The sequence below is a fragment of the Rhinolophus sinicus genome, chromosome 8, assembly GCF_057876585.1.
Source record: "Rhinolophus sinicus isolate RSI-liver-muscle chromosome 8, RSI-T2T, whole genome shotgun sequence".
Classification (NCBI taxonomy): Eukaryota; Metazoa; Chordata; class Mammalia; order Chiroptera; family Rhinolophidae; genus Rhinolophus; species Rhinolophus sinicus.
This window is the reverse complement of record NC_142508.1, coordinates 17377218-17388049: the sequence shown is the minus strand read 5'-3', so window position 1 is coordinate 17388049 and position 10832 is coordinate 17377218. Positions and strand designations below refer to the sequence as shown.

The 10832-nt window shown below is 45.6% G+C and overlaps 1 long non-coding RNA gene across 1 annotated transcript; it reads left to right on the top strand.

Annotated features, from left to right (window-relative positions):
• The first annotated feature begins 1329 nt into the window (after positions 1-1329).
• Positions 1330-4605, top strand: LOC141567623 (uncharacterized). Its single transcript, XR_012490446.2, has 2 exons — positions 1330-2333; positions 3139-4605. It is a non-coding gene; the product is annotated as an uncharacterized LOC141567623 (long non-coding RNA).
• Positions 4606-10832: the final 6227 nt, after the last annotated feature.

Genomic DNA, 10832 nt, shown 5'->3' with positions numbered 1-10832 from the left:
GGCAGAACAGGGTTCAAACTTCAGTCTGATGAGTTTCCAACCACTACCCTACCACACCTTAGGTGGCTAGTTATCTTTTTTAGGTCTTGTTTAACCAACCAGGTGACAAGCTTCCTTGGGGCAAGAACCTGCCTTTATACTTTTTAGTAAAACAATAGTTACTACTTATTGAGCATTTATGTAACACATACTTTGCACGCGTTATTTCTAATCCTCACAACTCTGTTTTATATATTGTTTTCCTCATTTTAGAGATTAGGAAATTTAGGCTAAAAGGGATGAATTAACTTGGCCAAGGTGGAGACAGGACAAGAATCCTGATATAGGTGGGCCCAGTACCTACCCCAAGAGGATGGTCAGTAATATTTGTAGTTGATGTAGTAATATTTGTAGATGGGAAAACACAGAGCTATAGTCACCCAAAGCCTGGTCGTTTCCATGTGGCTTGACCTTTAGACAACGGCAGTGACTATGTTGGAGAGGGGCCCATCTCTTCCTTTGAGCTGTGTGAAAATAAAAATTTAGAGCTTACAATAAGCAGAACCCAACGGGTTATTGTGGAACCCCTGCTGTCACTCACTGAACATAGGGGGCTATGAGCAAAGTCCCTCATTGGGAGTTTTATAGTTGATGGTACAGATAACACTTAAGGCATGTTTTCTCTGTGTCAGGGGCAATTCTCAGGCTTTATATGGATTAACTCATTTAATTTCCAGGTAAGGACTTTTATTATCCCTTGTAACAGTTGAGGAAACCAAAGTACATTTGAGACGTCTGACAGTGATTTCAGAACTTGAACCTGGTCTAATCATGTGAGACAAGAATCAGGAGTCAAGCACAAAAACAGACGAAACTGTAATGTAATGAAGGACCAAAAATTCCTATAAGCTGAGTAGAAAAATTAATTTCAAAGTGCTTGCCTGCCTTCCAACACATCTCCATCCCCAGCTTTCTTCTTTCCTGCCTCCCCATCAACCCTCCCTGACAGATGACAGAGCCAGGAAAGTAGGTGAGAGGTCCTAGTTGGGATTTGGCCCCTCCCTTCCCGCTTGTTCAGTCCCTTTTCCGCAGAGCAGCAGAGGGATATTCCCGGTTCTTACCCACCCAGCGCGGGCACGTTAGCCTGGCATGGAACCTGCCGTCCTAGAGCTCAGTGGACCTGCCTAGAGTCACCTGTCTCCGAACTTTGGCCCTCTCCCCTCCTGCTCCCCGGGAGGCAGGCACTGAAGCCACCACAGCCTTCCCTCCCACAGCGTGGATGTTCCTTCCCAGGGGCTCCCCACTGCCAGTGTCTCCCCAGGACTCTACTTCCTGAGATGCTCCATCGGGTGCTGTCACAACAGAACATCTGCATTTCTTTGGGTTGGGAGGGAGAAGATTACTTAGTAAGGTTTCCCAGCGTCCAAATCTGGGCATGTGGCTGGACTGGGAGCCTGCTACCTGTAGCTCTTTGGTTCAATCTGAAGGCATCCTTAAAAATCTCCTAGTGGCCACTTCTATATGATGAAACCGGGGCCAATAAGCGTAAAGTGACGTCCACGTGCAGTTAAGCACAGACACCAGGGCCAGATGAGTATTTCACATTTCCTTAAACAACGTTGACAAGCTCATAGAATTCAGAATGTGTTTAATTAAATTAAACTTCAGGACTTGGAATGAGGGTGGGGGTGGTGTGTACTATCTAGTTATCTCTGGAAAGTGAAACTTCTGGAAAGTCAGCTCTTCTGTGCCTGGAGTGGAGAAAACGGGATAGAGGGTGGGGTGGAGTCATGCCTTTGGCCAATCTGTGCTTTGTTGAAATCTCTGGTGAAGGACCCATCCTCCCCTGCCTGGATTTCATCGCATCCAATAGGAGGGCCCTTGGGTTGGCGCACCTCAGGTATGTTTTTTACCGATTTGGTATGGGGGTGGAAATGAACTGATTCCTTCCAAAGTTTCCTGCATCAGGCAAATGTAGTCATAGGTAACACACGCCTTGTCCCACTGCCGACCTCACTGACTTCGAGACGCGTGGTGCGTGGTTTTTGAAACAGCTGGACCACCAGCACAAGAGAGGGCCAGAGACCCCAGACCGCCCTCGCCGGGAGGCAGGGCCGCCGATCTGCAGCGGAGCGGGTGTAAAAGGGCCGAATCCGCGTGCGCGTGCTCAGCGGAGCTGCCACCAAATGTGGGCGGTACCTATGGCTTTGTTCTGCGCCTAGCTGCGGACTGAGCTTTTGTCTTCAGAGTACGGTCTAGTTTGCGACTTCTCGCGTTCTCCTTGGCCGACTTTCGTCCCGACTCCTGCACGACCCGCTGGTACAGCGAGCGGCCACTCCCGGCTACTCCTGGAGGTGAGCGGCCCTCTGGGCTTCCCCTGCTCCCGGCCACATTTCCCGGGCTCCGTGCTGGGGCCTTTCCTTCCCCGGCTGTGGCTGCGCCTCCGGGAGCTTGCCTGCTCGTACTGTCCCTTCTCTGTCCCCACGCAGGCGCCCCAGCCTTGCTTTCTCCAGGAGTGGCCCTAATCAGGATCCACGTGGCCCACTCCATCCTCGCCAGTTCTGGGTTAGGCGTCCAAAGCATTCTTAGTATCTCCTTCGTATCACTGCGTTTGGTTTGTGTGTGTAGTAACTGCCTGTTTTCTTGCCTTTGTCCCCTGGACTCTAAGCCCCAGGTGGCAGGGTTCTTGTCTACAGGCCCCCCTGTGGCCTGATTACCCTTCTGGGTGCTTTAGACATTGTTGGTAATCGGTATATTTGTTATGTAAATGAACTTGATAGATTTGACCCTAAGAATGATTTTCACATTCATAAAATTATGACTAACTCCAACCTGAGATGTGAGCAAGACTTGCAGGCAAGTTGCTTGCTCAAGGGCATGTTTTTATATTCCCACTCCCCGGCCCACCCCCAAAATGATGATCTTCACTTCAGGAATGTTTCTGGTCCCTGGACTGTGGCACAGGGATTGCTTTACATCTAGCAGGAGAAGTAAGTTTTCACTTTACTGGAGCTTCTGCTGTGGAAGAACATCCATGGGTCTCTGTCCCCCTGGCTGGCTAGACCTCTCCCTTAGCTCCATGGGAAGACAGAACACTCAGGGCCAGGTTCATTCATATTCCAAAAGCATGTGAGACTAACCTTACTTCTCTTTCCTCAGCATCCAGAGACCTTCGTCAAGCAGAAGGCAGCTCTACTGCTGTACAAAGGAGTGGAATGCTGTCAGCCAAGTGGTAATGTGTAGTATGACATTTACTCAAAAGATGGCGTTAATCAAATGAATGTTAGTGTCACCATTCTACAGGCAGGATATTCAAAGAAAATGGCTGAAGCATGGTTGTCATTCAAGGAACGCAAGGCCATTCTGAAGTGGTATTTGAAACTGGAGAACGTTGTGGAGGTACAAAGACAATGGAGGCGTGAGTATGCAACAGAGCCTCCAACACGCCTAACAATTGCACGCATTCGTGATAAGTTTGAGATGCATGGTACTGTGTGTGATGTGCACCTGGGACGATCCGGGAGACCTCGCACAGCAACAAGTCCTGCTTCTGCTGCTATGGTGTTGGAACAGTTCACACGCTCGCCACAGAAGTCTACCAAACAATGTGCACGTGAGACAGGAGTTAGCAGAACAAGCATACGACGCATTCTTAAAACAGCAAAAGGGAAAGTTTTCATCCCAAGATTATTACATGCACTGAATGAAGACGACCCTGATCGAAGGCTGCAGTACTGTGAGTGGTTCCAAAACATGGTACGAGACGATGAGGAGTTCGTGGGGAAAATGGTTTGGTCTGGTGAAGCACAGTTTAAATTGAATGGAACAGTGAACCGACATAATTGTGTGTTTTGGGCTCCAGAAAATCCACACATTCATGTGGAAGAAGAAGTCAATGTACCGGGCCTCAACGTGTGGTGTGGACTGTCATTAAGGGGACTAATTGGGCCTTTTTTTTTTGAAGGTACCATTACTGGTCAAGTGTACCTAGACATGCTACGCACGTCCATTTTACCTGCAATTCGTACACTTTTTGGGGATGATCGATTTTACTTCCAACAAGACGGCGCCCCACCGCACTTCCACCGAGATGTGAGAGCTTACCTCGATGAGAATTTGGCGGGACAATGGATAGGACGAAGAGGTGTGGTTGAGTTTCCCCCACGTTCTCCTGACTTAACACCCCTTGACTTCTACCTATGGGGGACCTTAAAGGATGTGGTGTACCGTAGAAAACCGGCTACACTGGCGGAACTTCAGGAAGAAATTGAAACAGCATGCGCAGCGATACAAGTGGACACTCTCGTCAGTGTTGCCCACGCAGTAGTTCGCCGTAATCAGAAATGTCTGGACGCTGGTGGTAACCACTTTGAGCACCCTTTATAATGCAGAAGTCCAACATGACTTGTATTCATCTTTTTTTTTTATTGGTATATATTGAGTATTACAATTCTATACAGTTTTTTTTCTTTCTTAAAATATGTATGCTATTTACTCTCTGTATTAGTATTTCATTTTTTGTAGCCAAACAATATTTCATTGTATCACATTTTCTTTATCAGCAGTTGACATACATTTGGGCTGTTTCTACTTTTTTGGCTATTCTGAATAAAACTGCAATGAACATTTGTGTACAAGTTTTTGTGTGAACATATGTTTTCAATTCACTTAGGTATATACTGAGGAGTGGACTTTCTGGGTCGTATGGTAACTCTATGTTTCACTTTTTGAGGAACTGTCAAACTATTTCCCAGTAGCTGCACCATTTTAGATTTCCAACAGCAATGTGTAAGAGTTCTATTTTCTCCATATCCACACCAATGGATATTTTCTTTAAAAAATAAATAGCAATCTTAGTGTGTAGAAAGTGGTATCTCATTTTGTATGTCTTATGAATTTGTTTTAACACAAACTGTAGCATACTATACAGTTTGCTTCTACTTAATATATTGTGGAGAGCATGTTTGTATGTACGAAACGGCTGATTCTTTGGCTGGCTATATGGTAACCCAGTGTATAAGTGAACAGTCCTAGTACCGGTCATTTACTTAACCAGTCCCCTACTGGTAAGCTGTTCTGTTTTTTCCCAGTCTTTCGCTATTACAAACAGTGCTGCAGTGATTGCCTCTACATACTCCATTCCCGCATGTAGTAGTTTGTCTGCAATGATCATTCCTGGAAGTGGAATTCTAGGTTAAAGAGCATGTGCATTCTTTTATTTTTGTAGATATTCCAAATTGATTTCCACACAGATTGCACCAGTTTTTACTCACCAGCTATGTAGGAAGACATTCTTTAAATGGACCCTGGATCATAACATCAAATTGTGAAGCTGCTGCATGCTTAGTATGGTACTTCTGTATGGGCCAACTATGGAAGCACTTCTTTGGAGCGGCTGGGGGACAAGGGCATGGCTTATAAAGAGCTTTCCCTGGATAGCAGTTCTCACGGAGGAGGTAGAACATAAAAAGGGTTTATCTGGGGGCCACACCCACCCTTTCTTGGAGGAACAGTGGGCACTCATAGAAGATGATGGGTAAGATAATCACCTTTTCATTTATTCCTTCAATCAACAAGTATTTTTGAAAGCCTACTATGTGGTGCTAGGTCCTGGGATGACTGAAAAAAAGAAACCACACCAGATACTCCTCACATTGATGTTTTCAGGCTTTTGAGGAGAAGCAGACATTAATACAACTATGGGTAAGGTAACAAATAGGGAGGGAAATTTATATCCTGTTAAACTGGAGTGTATAGCAAGCATCTGAGAGTCACCAAAGTGTTCCCAGAGGAAGTTTGTTTGAATTGAGATATGAAGGATGAATACAAGACTAGCCGAAGGGGAGTCTCTTTTTCCTTTGATGGAAAAGTATGTTTAACAAAGAAAGGAGGTAATGATGCCTACCTCCCAGGGTTGTTATGAGAATTAAGTTCAATAATGGATGTGATGCATTTAGCAAAATGCTTGGCACATGTCACTTACTTGGTGAATGCTCATTTGCTTTCCACTTTTCCCTTCACTCACGGCGAATGGTAAAATTCCAGATCCCCAAGCAAAGCACTGCCATGTACGATATGTTCTTATTTTATATTTCTCTACCACCAGTTCCCTCCTCCATTTCTGGGCTCCTAAGCATTGTAATATATTTATCATAGTCTACTTTAGGAGCTAATTAAATTAATAACCATTTATTTTGTCCTTAATCTATACTAAGTGCCTTACATCCATTATTTAATTTAATCTTCATAATAATCTTAGTAGGCAAGAACTATTATTACTCCCATTTTATAAATGAAGAAACCAAGGTAAGTAGAGGTCAAGGATAATAGCAAACTGCAGAGCAGAATTCAAGCTGCAGTCTGATGAATTTCCAGCCACTACCCTACCAGACCTTGAGTTGCTAGTTATCTTTTTTAGGTCTTGTTTATCCAACCAGGTGACAAGCTTCCTAGGACAAGAACTTGACTTTATACTCTTTAGTAAAACAATAGCTACTATTTATTGAGCATCTACTATTAATGCATACTTTGCATGCATTATTTCTAATCCCCACAACTTTGTTTTATATATTATTTTTTCCACTTTACAGATTAGTAAATTTAGGCTGAAAGGGATTAATTAATTTGGCAAGGTGGAGACAGGACAAGAATCCTGATATAGGCCCAGTACCTACCCAGAGATTCTGGTCAGAAATATTTGTAGTGATAGATGGGAACACACAGGGCTATATTCACCTAAACCCTGGTTGTCTGCATGTGGCCTGACCTTTAGACACCACTCACTCCCAATCTCAGGATTTGGAATGAAGAGTGGGGTAGTTTATGGAATCTTGTTATCTCTAGAAAGTGAAACTTCTGGATAGTCACCTCTTCAGTGCCTGGAATGGAGAAAACGGGATACAGGTTGGGATGGGGGTCTGATGCCTTCCACCAACCAGTGCTTTGTTGAAGTCTCTGGTGAAGAACCCATCCTCCGCTGCCCGGATTTCATCCCATTCAAAATGAGGGCTCCTGGATTGGGGCACCTCAGGTATGTTTTTTACGGATTTGGTATCGGGGGGCGGGGGAATGAACTTTCTGATTCCTTCCAAAATGTCCTGCATCAGGCAAATGTAGTCAAAGGTAACACACGCCTTGTCCCACTGCTGACTCTACTGACTCAGAGACGCCTGTGTTTTTCGAAACAGCTCTGAGCACTAGCACAAAGGACCATCCGAGACCCTAGACAGCCCTCGCCTGGGGGCGGGGTCGCGAACGTGCTGCAGAGCGCGTGCGCGTGGGCCCTAAAGCGCGTGCGCGTGCTCAGCTGATCTACGGCCAAAAGTGGGCGGTGCAGGCATCCTTTCTGTGCGCCTGTCTGCGGCCTGAGCTTTTGTCTCCTGAGCGCTGTCTGGGTTGGGATTTCGCGCTTTCCTTGGCCGACTTTCGTCCCGACTCCTGCACGACTCGCTGTACAACGAGCTGGCCACTCCCGGCTACTCCTGGAGGTGAGCGGCCCTCTGGGCTTCCCCAGCTCCCGGCCACATTTCCCGGGCTCCGTGCTGGGTCGGCCTTTCCTTTCCCGGCTGTGGCTGCGCCTCCGGGAACTTGCCTCCTCGTTCCGCCCCCTCCCGGGACCCCACTTAGCCGCCCCAGCCTTGCTTTCTCCAGGGGCGGCCCTAATCAGGATCCACGTGGCCCACTCCATCCTCGCCAGTCCTGGGTTACGTGTCCAAAGCATTCTTAGTATCGCCTTCGTATCACTGCGCTTGGCTTGTGTGTGTAGTAACTGCCTGTTCTCTTGCCTGTCACCCCTAGACTCTAAGCCCCAGGTGGCAGGGTTCTTGTCTACAGGGCCCCCTGTGGCGTGATTACCCTCCAGGGTGCCTGACATTGTTAATATGCCTTGTATATTATGTAAGTGAACTTGATGATTTTGACCCTAAGAATTATTTTGACTCTAAGAATTATTTTGACATTCATAAGGTTATGATTAACTCCAACCTGAGATGTGAGTGAAACTTGCAGGCAAGTTGCTTACTGAAGGTCGTGGTCTTCTATTCTCACAACCGCCCAGCCCCCCAAAATGTCTTGGTCTTCACGTTAGGAATGTTACTGGTCCCTGGACTGTGACACAGGGACTGCTTTATATCTAGTGGGAGAAGTAAGTTTTTACATTAAAAGAAGTAAAGGTTTTAAGGCATGCTCTTGAATTAGTCCAAGAAGCAAGACTGGCTCTGCACCCGGGAGTTTACAGTATAAATATACTTGAGCTTCTGCTGTGGAAGAACATCCACGGGTCCCTGTCCCTGGCTGGCTGGGCCTCTCCCTTAGCTCCATGGGAAGACAGAATGCTCAGGGCCAGATGCATGCATATGCCAAAAGCGTGTAGACTAACCTTGCTTCTCTTTCCTCAGCCCACAGACCTTCAAGAAGCAGAAGGCAGCTCTACTGCTGTGTAAGAGTGGGATCCTTTCATCCATGAAGCAATGTGTAGTATGACATCTCTCAAAAGATGACATTAATCAAATGAATGTTAGTGTCACCATGCGACAGGCAGGACAGTCAAAGAAAATGGCAGAAGCACGGTTGTCATTCGAGGAGCGCAAGGCCATTCTGAAGTGGTATTTGAAATTCGAGAAGGTTGCGGAGGTACAAAGACAATGGAGGCGTGAGTATGCAACAGAGCCTCCAACACGCCTAACAATTGCACGCATTCGTGATAAGTTTGAGATGCATGGTACTGTGTGTGATGTGCACCTGGGACGATCCGGGAGGCCTCGCACAGCAACAAGTCCTGCTTCTGCTGCTATGGTGTTGGAACAGTTCACACGCTCGCCACAGAAGTCGACCAAACAATGTGCACGTGAGACAGGAGTTAGCAGAACAAGCATACGACGCATTCTTAAAACAGCAAAAGGGAAAGTTTTCATCCCAAGATTATTACATGCACTGAATGAAGACGACCCTGATCGAAGGCTGCAGTATTGTGAGTGGTTCCAAAACATGGTACGAGAGGATGAGGAGTTCGTGGGGAAAATGGTTTGGTCTGGTGAAGCACAGTTTAAATTGAATGGAACAGTGAACCGACATAATTGTGTGTTTTGGGCTCCAGAAAATCCACACATTCATGTGGAAGAAGAAGTCAATGTACCGGGCCTCAACGTGTGGTGTGGACTGTCATTAAGGGGACTAATTGGGCCGTTTTTTTTTGAAGGTACCATTACTGGTCAAGTGTACCTAGACATGCTACGCACGTCCATTTTACCTGCAATTCGTACACTTTTTGGGAATGATCGATTTTACTTCCAACAAGATGGCGCCCCACCGCACTTCCACCGAGATGTGAGAGCTTACCTCGATGAGAATTTGGCGGGACAATGGATAGGACGAAGAGGTGTGGTTGAGTTTCCCCCACGTTCTCCTGACTTAACACCCCTTGACTTCTACCTGTGGGGGAACTTAAAGGATGTCGTGTACCGTAGAAAACCGGCTACACTGGCGGAACTTCAGGAAGAAATTGAAACAGCATGCGCAGCGATACAAATGGACACTTTGGTCAACGTGGTTCAAGCAGTTGTCCACCGTAATCAGAAGTGTCTGGACACTGATGGTAACCACTTTGAGCATCTCTTGTAATTGTAGAAGTCCACCGTGACTTGTGTTCGTCTTTTGTTACCAGTATAGATTGAGTATTACAATTTTAATACAATTTTTTCCTTCCCTAAAATGTGTATACATTTTTTTGGCACCCTCTGTATATAAATTGGTCATTTTAAATAAAATGTTTTGGCTCTGACATCCTTGGTTTAATTCTTACAAGGAAGCTCAATATGTTACACAGGTAAAAGTGTAAAGCTCAGCTGGAGCCTTCCCTTCATGCCCGCTTCCTACCCGTGCCCTCTTATCAAAATACTGAAGAGTTTCTATAGAGCACAGTTTGAAAAATCATTGGCCTCAGTTACTTTTAATGTACTTTCTCACTGTCAAATGTATAAACTTAATCACCTTGACCAAGTGTTTGGCCCAGCCTTGCTCATCTGCTTTTTCTTTAATCTAGGTGCTTATGGAAACTCTGGGTGCTCTGGGGGCACAGTGCTGATGGTCTGCCTGCAACATCTATTCCACTCTCAATGAAGTGGCTGCTGCTCTAGCAAAAGCTTATTTCCTTTCCACTTTTCCCTTCACTCGTGGTGAATAGTAAAATTCCAGGTCCCCAAGCAAAGCACTCTTTGCTTGGGGACCTGGAATTTTAGGTATGTTCTTACTTTATATTTCTGTACTACTAGTTCTCTTGTCCTCCTCCATTTCTGGGCTCCCAAGCACTGTAGTACCTTTATCATAGTCTACTTTAGGAGCTAATTATATTAATAAGCAGCATTTATTTTGCCCTTCATCTATACTAAGTGCCTTACACCCATTATTTAATTCAGTCTTCATAGTAGTAGGTAAGAACTACTATTACTCCCATTTTATAAATGAAACCAAGGCAAGCAGAGCTCAAGAATAATAGCTAGCAAATTGCTGAGCAGGGTTCCAGCTCCAGTCTGATGAATTTCCAACCACTACCCTACCACACCTTGGGTGGCTAGTTATCTTTTTTGAGTATTTACCCAACCAGGTGACAAGCTTCCCAGGGCAAGAACCTGCCTTTGTGCTTTTTAGTAAAACAAAAGCCACTATTTATTGAGCATTTATGTAACACATACTTTGCACACGTTATTTCTAATCCTCACAACTCTGTTTCATATATTATTTTCATTTTAGAGATTAGGAAATTTAGGCTAAAAGGGATGAATTAACTTGGCCAAGGTGGAGACAGGACAAGAATCCTGATATAGGTGGGCCCAGTACCTACCCCGAGATGATGGTCA